Raw genomic sequence first — 10,068 nt, forward strand, 5'->3', positions numbered from 1 at the left:
TGTCAGATGATGCCCAACCAACTGAGCCACACTGGCCGGGGCTGTCTTACTCAGCTTTGAAACTCCAATGTCTGACTCATGATACATGTTCAAAAAGTTAATATTTGTTCATTCTTTTAGCAAACAGTGCCTGTTTTATAGATCAGTACCATTCTGGGTATTTAGGGCATAGGCTATCCTTCAAAGAGCTTCAGGTCCATCTAATACTAAGAATATTAAAGAGGAGGGGGATGCCAGTGGTTTGAAGCACCAAAAGGCTGCATCCCAAGGGAGGTGAGACTTCACCTCGAGGCAGGAAGCCCTCAGGCAAGAGCAAAGGAGACAGATACAGGACTCCCAACTCAAAGGATAAAGGGAACTCTGCCTGGTGTGGTTCAGTGGATTGAGCACTGGCCTGTGATCCCAAGGGTTGCTGGTTCAACTCCCTGTCAGGGCACCTGCCTGGGTTGCTGGCCAGGTCCCTGGTTGAGGGTGTGTGAGAGGCAACTAACTGATGTTTCTCTCACACGCCAATGTCTCCCTCTCTCTCTCCTTCCCTCCCCCTAAGTAAATAAAAAAAGATAAAGGGAGAGCATAGGGTGGTCCCTGGAGAGAGGGATTCTTAGAAAAGTCAAAAGTCAAATATTTGAGGCCAGCCTCTCCCAGAGAAGGGGAGGACCATTGCCCACAGATTCCACAGCACCAGCGTTCCTATCTCCTTCCACTCCTGCCTCTCCATGTCTGAGCCCTTGCTACTGGGCTCAGTAATAATCATGTTACTGAAGAACTCTAATAATCTTTCTCATTCAGTCCCTTGTTTATCTATGGAGAAAATGAAAATAAGTGAAATTCAGTGGCAGAACCAGGACTCAAACCCTTTTGGGATGCTCTTTCAGTGCTGCAGCTCCTTCGCTCTTATGAACTGTGCATAACACGTCCTGTAGAACAATGTCTCTGGGGTTTTAACTGATTCCGATATTGACTTTTTAACTTTGGGTAGCTGATGATAAAACAGGAGATCATACTCTCTGTTGTCTCCAGTGTTTTGTGAGAACCAGCAGGATGGGACATAAGAAAACACTTGTACTTTTTGGAGGAGCCCATTTAAGGGCAAGGAGTTATATGTTAATGATACTGTCCAATACACACCATGAGTAATGGTATCAAAGGGGCATTTCAATGAACCCACTCTTTGCATATCATCTGCGAAAAAGGACAGGGAAGGAAAATAACACTCAGAATGCTAGAGGAGCTCCTGTAGGAGGGTAGGTGGAAAAGAGCAAGATTCTCTGACGTTGACAGAAGAAGTGAAGACAAAGAAAATTGGAACATTTGCAGAGAATTAATGAAGCACAAGAAGGATACAGACCCTTGTCCCCAAGCAATCCACAGTCTAGGTGGAAAGGGTAAAATGTGTGTAACTAAAACAACTAAGATCTTGTCAGTTGCCCTAAAATTCACCAACTGCACAATCTCATTGGATCCTCATCATTAACCCAAAGAAAAAACAATTATTATTTGGGGGGCTTTTACTGAGGTTTGGAGAAGTAACTTATTCAAGTTTACATGACTGGTAAGCAATTAGAGTAACCAAATCTCAAGAAGTGAGGGCCTGCCATCTTCTTACTGTACACCAGACAGAAACTATGTCTAAGTACTGTGAAAGAATATATTACTTACCCTGTAATATTAAGTTTAGAAGGTACCCCAGGATCTTGGAGTTTTCAGGCCAACAAGCAAATGACTGCTCTCCTTGGAGAGGTTGAACTGATTGAAATGTGAACAGATTTTACAAATGTTTTTGGTTGGATTCACAATTAAAAGTCATAATGGATTACTGAGGGGAACATCACAAGGATATATTGGATACATTTATTTTTTTAATTGATTGGTTATAAAGAGAGAAAGGAAAGGAGAGAGAGGGGGAGAGAGAGAAACATCAATTTGTTGGTCTACTTATTTATGCATTCATTGGTTGATTCTTGTATATGCCCTGACCAGGGATTGAACCCTTAACTTTGTCATATCAGGACAACATTCTAACCAACTGAGCTGCCTGGCTACATTTCTAACCTTAGAAGATTACATGAAGACAATGAAGGTCACTCCCATTCCTCTCATTCAGTCAACCTAGCCTGGCCAACGGACAACCGATTCTTTCTGATTATCCACTACTGTCCGATGCTGTCTCAGATTTGAGGAAGGGCTTCTATGGTCCTTGCCTGTGAGAGCTCAAAAAACTGAGTCAAATCATTACAGTCCTATATGAAAAATGGGGGGAAATGTAAAAGGTGCTGTAGCATCTCTGAGAATGGAAGGATATACACTATTGGAGACAGTCAAGGAAAGTGTCTCAGATATTTGGATTGAACCTTGAGTTTGCCAGGGATATAAAGGAGAAAGAAATAGTGCTAATCCTAGAGGCATAATAGAACATGATGTGCATGGAAAACAATAAGTGTTTGTTTTTAACATCCATGGAATAAAGGGCATCTATGAAACACCCAGAGCTAGCATCATCTTTATCAGTGAAAGACTAAAAGCCTTCCCCCTAACATCAGGAACAAGGCAAGGATGTCTGCCATCACCACTGCTGTTCAACCTTGTACTGGAGGTTCTAGCCAGAAAATGAGGCAAGAAAATGAAATAAAATGTACCTAGACTGGAAAGGACAATATAAAACTCTATATTTGCCAATGACATGATGTTGTAAAGAGAAAATCTTAGAGAATCACAAAAAAGACTATTAGAACTAAAGTTTGCCCTGACTGGTGTGGCTCAGGTGGTTGTGGGCGTCCTACCACAAAGCAAAAGGTCACAGGTTCTATTCCTGGTCAGTGCACATGCCTGCATTGCAGGTTTGGTCCCAGGACGGGGCTCAGACGAGAGGCAACCAATCGATGTTTCTCTCTCACATTGATGTTTCTCTCCCTCTCTTTTCCTCTCTCTAAAAATAATAAATAAAAATTTTAAAAACAGAACTAAATTAAGTTCAGCAAGGTTACTAAACTTAAACTTGCAGGATACAAGATTAACATATAAAACTAAATTCTATTTCTATTCAATAGCAATGAATAATCTGAAAACAAAATTAAGAAAATAATTTCATTTAAAATAGCAAAAAACAGGAGCATTTGAGATCTTGCTCTCAGGCATGTCATCTGTTTGGCTCAAATAGACTCAAGTAAATGCTTATAAAAAGTTTGCTTACACAAGTTTGGAAGTTCTTTTTTTTAAAAACTTATTTTATTGTTTTTCAATTACAGTTGTCTGCATTTTCTCCTCACTTCTCCCCTCCACCCCATCCAAACCCACCTCCCTCTCTTGCTTCCACCCTCCCCCTTGGTTTTGTCTGTGTAGAAGTTCTTACATCAACATTTTCAGCACCATAATACCTCAAAAAACAAATTTAGGGTTTTTCCTTGTGATGTACCTCTATGTGAGAGAAAATCAAAAAAGTTGTATATGAAAAGAGAATTGCAACCTACTTTTTCGTCACTAAAATAAAGAATTCTTTCAGTAATCAAAAGTGGTAAAATAAGATAAAATACCCAAAACCAAAATACTTAGGAATAAATTTAACAAAAGACATCTAAGACTTGTACGCTGGAAGCCACAAAAAACACTGTTGAAAGAAACCAGTGGGGTCCTGGTCAGGTGGCTCAGCTGGTTGCAGTGTGGTACTGGTACGCCAAGGTTGTGGGGTCACGCCCCAGTCAGGGTGCATACAAGAATCAACCAATGATTGTACAAATAAGTGGAACAACAAGTTGATGTTTCTCTCTCTCTCTCTAAAATCAATAAATTTTAATATATACACATACACATATTAAAAAAAGAAATTAATGTGAAGACATATTATGTTCATGGATTGGAAGACAATATCGTTAAGATGACATTCCTCCCCAAATTGATCTACAGATTCAATGTAATCCCTATTAAAATCCCAGCTATCTTTTTTTTTGTTGCAGAAATTGACAAGATGATTCTAAAATTCACATGGAAACGTAAAAGTCTCAGAGTAGCTAAACAATCTTGAAAAGGAGGAAAATTAGAAAACTCACACTACTCATTTTCAAAACTTAGTAAAAGCCCACAGTAGTGAAGACAGTGTGGTACTGGCATAAGGACAGACATACAGATCAACAGAATAAAATTGAGACTCCACAAATAAACCCATACATTTACAGTCAGTTGATTTTCAACAAAGGTGCCAAGACCATTTGGTGGGGAAAGAACCGCCTTTTTAAGAAATGGTCCTAGTACAAACAAACACCTATGTGCATGCAGAAGAGTGAGGTTGAACCTCTACCTTACATAAAAAACAATTTAAAGTGTATCAAAGATCTAAATATGAGAGCTGAAACTATAAAACTCTTACGAGAAAATAGGTGTAAATCTTTGTAATTTTTGTCCTTCAAAGGACACTATCAAGAAAGTGAAAAAAATCCACAAAATGGGAGAAAGTATTTGTAAATCGTATATAACTGATAAGGATCTAGTATAAAAAGAACTCTTACAACTCAACGATAAAAAGATAAATAACCCAATTTTAATGGGCAAGGATTTGAATACACATGTCTTCAGAGAAGATGTACAGCCCCAGCTAGTGTGGCTCAGTGGGTTGAGTGCTGGCCTGTGAACTCAAAGGTTGCTGGTTGGATTCCCAGTCAGTGCACATGCCTGTGTTGCAGGCCAGGCCCCTACCTGGGGGGATGCAAGGCAATTGATCAATGTATCTCTCACACGCTGATGTTTCTCTCCCTCTTTCTCCCATCCCTTCTCTCTAAAAATGCTGAATATCATTAGTCATTAGGGAAATGCAAATCAAAAACCTGAGATACTACTTTACACCATCAGGAAAGATAGCCCTGACTGGTATGGCTCAGTGGATTGAGCCATCTTGCTAACTGAAAGGTCACTGGTTTGAATCCTGGTCAGGGCACATGCCTAGCCTATTGGGGGGCCTCTGAGAGGCAACTGATTGATGTTTCTCTTTTTCTCCCTTTCTCTCTTTAATAAAAGTAAATCAATAAAAATCTTTACAAATATATGAACTCTATTTTTAAAAATGGACAAGTTTTGTGAGGATGTGGAACAATTAGAACCATAATACATTGCTGGTTGAAATATAAAATGATGCAGCAGCTTTAGAAAACAGTCTGACAGTTCTTCAAAAGGCTAAACATAGTTACCTATGACCTAACAACTCCACTCCTAAGTATATATACCCAAGAGAAACGAAAAGGTACATTCATACAAAAACTTGTACACAGATGTTTGTAGCAACACTATTTCTTAGTCAAAAAATGGAAACCCACAGGTCCATTAACTGATGAATGGGTAACAAAATGTGGTATGTAGTATATCTACATAATGAAATATTATTCAGCCATAAAAAGAAGTGAAGTACTGATGTATGCTACCACATGGACGAATCTTTTCTTTTTATTAAGATTTCATTTATTTATTTATTTATACAGAGAGGGGAAAGGAGGGAGAAAAAGAGAGAAACATCAATGTGTGAGAGATACATCAATTGGCCCACAACCCAGGCATGTGCCCTGGCCAAGAACTGAATCGGCAACCCTTTGGTTCACAGGCCAGCACTCAATCCACTGAGCTACACAAGCTAGGGCATATGGATGAATCTTGAAAACATTATGCTAAGTGAAAGCCAGACACAAAAAGCCACATGATTCCATTCATATCAAATATTCAGAATAAGCAAATCCATACAGAAAAAGTAAATTAGTGATTGCTAGGAGCTGGGTGGAGGGACAAATTTATATATATAAACACACACACACACCACTGAATTATATACTTAAAAGGTAGATTTTATGGTATGTGAATTATATCTAATTAAAAAAAAAAACTCAAGCTTTTTGGTGAGACGCAAGTCAGAGATATGGCAAACAAATGCCTCAGCAAATAAAATCAGTTTCCTTACTAAGTCACTTTTTCTGGAACAAATTCTAGCACCTAAAACACTGCCTAGCACTTGGTAAATACTCAGTAAATGATTACCATAGACATAAAAAAGGGGGAAAGAGGCGTGGGAAATTAGTAGGGTTGAAAGATTCTAAATTTGGGTCATGATTTGAGAAAGCCTACACATTTAAGCCATATGAAAGCAAGGAAAGTTGTATATTTTTTAAAGATTTTACTTTTAGAGAAAGGGGAAGGGAGGGAGAAAGAGAGGGAGAGAAACATCGGTATGTGAGGGAAGCATCCATCAGTTGTCTCTTGCACATGCCCCAACATGGGACCCGGCCTACAACCCAGGCATGTACCCAGACAAGGAAACAAAATGCCGACCTTTCAGTTTGAGGGATGCTGCCCAACCCACTGAGCCACACCAGTCAGGGTGAAAGTTATTATTGAAAAAAACTAGCAATTGCTTTTCTCTATTGCTGTCGGGTTGGGCAAATACTACCTAAAAAAGCACTGGGTGGTCTTCACTCATTTTGTGTCAGCCAAAGTCCCTCAAAGGATCTCAGACCCTTACCCCAGAGAAGACATCTTACAGACAGGTTCCTCCAGTCTCTCTTCCTTGAAGACACTTCCTTCCTACAGAATTATAGAGACTGGGCTCATTCCTATTCCTTAATAGGGAGTTTATCAGGAGTGACTGACAGAAAACCAACCAGTCTTTCCCAAAGAAAGCAACTTTCTATCTCTGCCACTTCCTCTAAAATCATGGAGGATACTGCAGGGAAAAAGAAGAGACCAGGTAAAGTAGGAAATCTGATTCTTATAAGGATAGAAAACCAGCAGGTTCAGGGTAAAGAGACCCACTGCTTAACATCTTCTGAGCACCGAAGTGACAGGCACTGCGAGCTCAAAGGCACAAACTATGTCCTCAAGGAGCTTGCGGTCTAGTGGGGACACCAGGATGTAATTATTCTAAGACCACAGTAGAGACGGGAACAATTTGTCCTGAGTAGGGAAATAACTCAGTGATTCATTCTAAGAAATCAAGGTTTATCAACTGTAGCACTTGGTTTATGATTCTGATAGATGGGTTGGGCAGTGCAGGCTTGAGGAACAGCATAGGCAATACATGAAAATAAAGTAAAATTCATGGATATGGCAAGGATATTTATTTAATCAGGATCAAACTGGAAAAGGCCTTAGTGCTGCACTTAAGTTTATACTTATTGGTGGCAGCATAGGGGAATTTCTGACATCAAGTTTGGAGCTAGAGACATCTGCCAGGAGGTAACTGCAGTGAAGACGAAGGGTTGCTCATGCAGTTGAAGTAGAATGGAGACAATGGACAGGATATTGAGAACTGACTGAACATACAAAACTAAAAACAAAGAAGGGTCCAAAGAGTAACATTCATCCTCCCAAGATCCAACAAATTTACAGGGATGACAGCCATCTAGCGCCCCCTGGCGGATAGATGAGGCCTTCCCTGCATTAACAGCACCAAGCCGCTTGGGATGTTTATTCTAGTAAAAAGTAACCCATTACCCAGCCTCTTGCTAAATTCAGCTTTTGCAGAAATCTCCACTCAGATAACAAGGTACTATTTTAGTTGAATTTAGTGAAAGACAATACCCCCCAAAGGGACTAACACATCACATAATAGGAGGTAAGTACAATAAATGATTAAATGTTAAGTGGTCAAATAATGACCTGAGAATTCAGAACACAAAGCCATTTAAGAGGTGGGTTAGGGATTCATGGATATAGAAAGGCCATTTTAAAAAGATTACTGAAGAATCTAGGTCAGAGGCAACCATGAACAAAATATCCTGGGGACATGAGTGAATGGCATGTATGTTTAAAGATTTAAAACTGTTAATGTAGAATCTATGAAGGCTTGAGTATGGGGTGGTTATAGCACCCATGGGTTTTAAGACCAAGTTGACGTGAGAATATAAACTGGAGAAACTAGTTTATAAATATGACCAAGTAACTAAACTACTAAATTTAAGGATACTAAAACAGTGAAAGCCAGCTTTGAAGTCCTTGTGAATGAACTGATCCAAAGTAAGTTAGCTGATGTTCTGTGGTCACTGCAAGGCTACAATATAAGCTTTGCAACTGTCTGTTAAATGCTACCTTCTTTACCTTGAGCCTACTTTGGGGTGAAGACAAGAAAGGTTACCCAGACCCCAATCTAAGAATCTAGCACTGCTGGCACAGATAATTCATCTGCACCTAAGTTTTATCAGCAGCACACACAGGTGTCATTAGATCACTCTAATCTGGCCATCCTTTTCACTTTCCCTGGCTCATTTAGTTTACCTCCCAAATGTTAATCAGAGCAGGGCTACATGCTATCCAGAAAGTCCACCCTTCTCAACTAAACACATAGTTGCTGCTAGTTGCAATTTAACTACTACTCCTTAATTCGGGAGAACTTCCCTTCCACAACACTAGCACTTCCACAAAGGAAAATTAACCGCCATCTGGGATCTAAGAACAGGAAGATAAATAATCCTTACACTCAAAAGGCCAAACAATTTTTATTTTCAAAAACAACTTTATTCATGACACATATTTTTAAAAAACTCCCACCCGCTGGAAATGAGCTAAAAAAATAAACAAAATCCACCTCCCACCTCCCTGTGCCCACTTCCTCCCATTCCCTCCAAATAAAAGGGGGGTAAAAGGCAAAGAAAAAAACCTGAAAAACAAAAAATGCCCCCAACCCCCCCCCCCAAAACAAGGTAGTGCATTCCCCCAGGGGATAGGGGAATTTACACTGGAGCCGCTGGGAGCGGATCGGAGATCTTCCGGCTACAGAAACCTGCAAAGAAAGACACTCAAAACAGAAAAAGAAACACAAAAGGAAACAAAATAGATCACCAGGCAATCTGGAGGAACAGGGAGCCAGAAAAGAGGGGTGGGGTGGGTGGTTGACCTGGCAGGACAGGAGCAGGCAGGAGGGTACTGTGAAAGTGAGGGAGAAGATGGAGGGAAGGTAACAAGCAGAACAGTTTGGTGTCCTTCCAGAGCCCTGGGTAAAAAAAACGAAAACAAAAACAAAAACCCTCCTACCATCCATGCCCACCTACCCTTGAGTGGCCCCCAAAGGGGTGAAGTGGGACAGGGAAACGGGGAGCAGCTTGCGCAGTTGAGTTGAGTCCATGGCGAATCCCCAGAGTGAAAAGAGCAGCCCCCTGCCCCACTCCCTGGGCCTTCCCCTACTCCCCAAAGCAGGTCCCTCCTCAGCAGTTAGTTATGGGATTCTCCCCCCTTCCACAGTATATCTTTTTTTTTTTTTTAAATATTTTTTCCATCAAGGTCATCTTCTGTTTTTCTTTTTTTTTTAATTCTTTTTTTTTCCTTCTTTCCTCTTTTTTTCCTCTCTCTCCTCCTAATACACATTTTTTTTTAGTAAGGGGAATACCATGAAGTCGCTCTAGCCCGGCCCCTGGAAGAAAGAAGGAGAGTTAGGTGTTAACATGATCACTAGACAGTTCAGTACAAGCCCCTCCCCACGGGCCCTCGCCCCAGTTACTGTGAAGGGAACGGGGCAAGAAGTTTCCAAGTGTCCTAAAACTGACCCACAATCCCAGAAACAGTGACAAGAGCCGGCAAAGGGAGGGGGGGGGAATTAACAAAACACTTCTCCGAACAGTGGCAATAGAGAAGTGCATCTGAGGCAAACGGGCAAGAAAAAGGACTCATTGTGTATACAGTTTTAAATTCTTCACAGCTCTTAAACCCTAGGCCCTCATCAACAGACCCTAACTCCTGGGAGCAAATAGGTAAATATTATAAAAATCCCAGGTCTATATGCCTAACTTACCTATTTAAACAAAAAGAGACAGAAATAAGGCAAAGCAACAACATAACACCACACTAGGCTTAGTGAGACGAAACCCTGCAAAAGACTGGCTCAGTGAAAGAGTAAAATATCTCAATATTCTCCCACATGGCTGATGAGGATGATCAACTAGTCTCTGATAGTCTTCCAAGGAACATTCAAATGTCAACCCCCTCCTAACTCTAGGAAAAGTAAAAATGTCCAAGCAGTACTTTCACTGCTCTGAGGCCCTGTTCTTCCAGACCCGTGTAAACACATTCACTGCCACCAACTCTCAAGGAAAATAAGGCTGAAAAAGA

Source organism: Desmodus rotundus, chromosome 7 (assembly GCF_022682495.2).
Source record: "Desmodus rotundus isolate HL8 chromosome 7, HLdesRot8A.1, whole genome shotgun sequence".
NCBI lineage: Eukaryota > Metazoa > Chordata > Mammalia > Chiroptera > Phyllostomidae > Desmodus > Desmodus rotundus.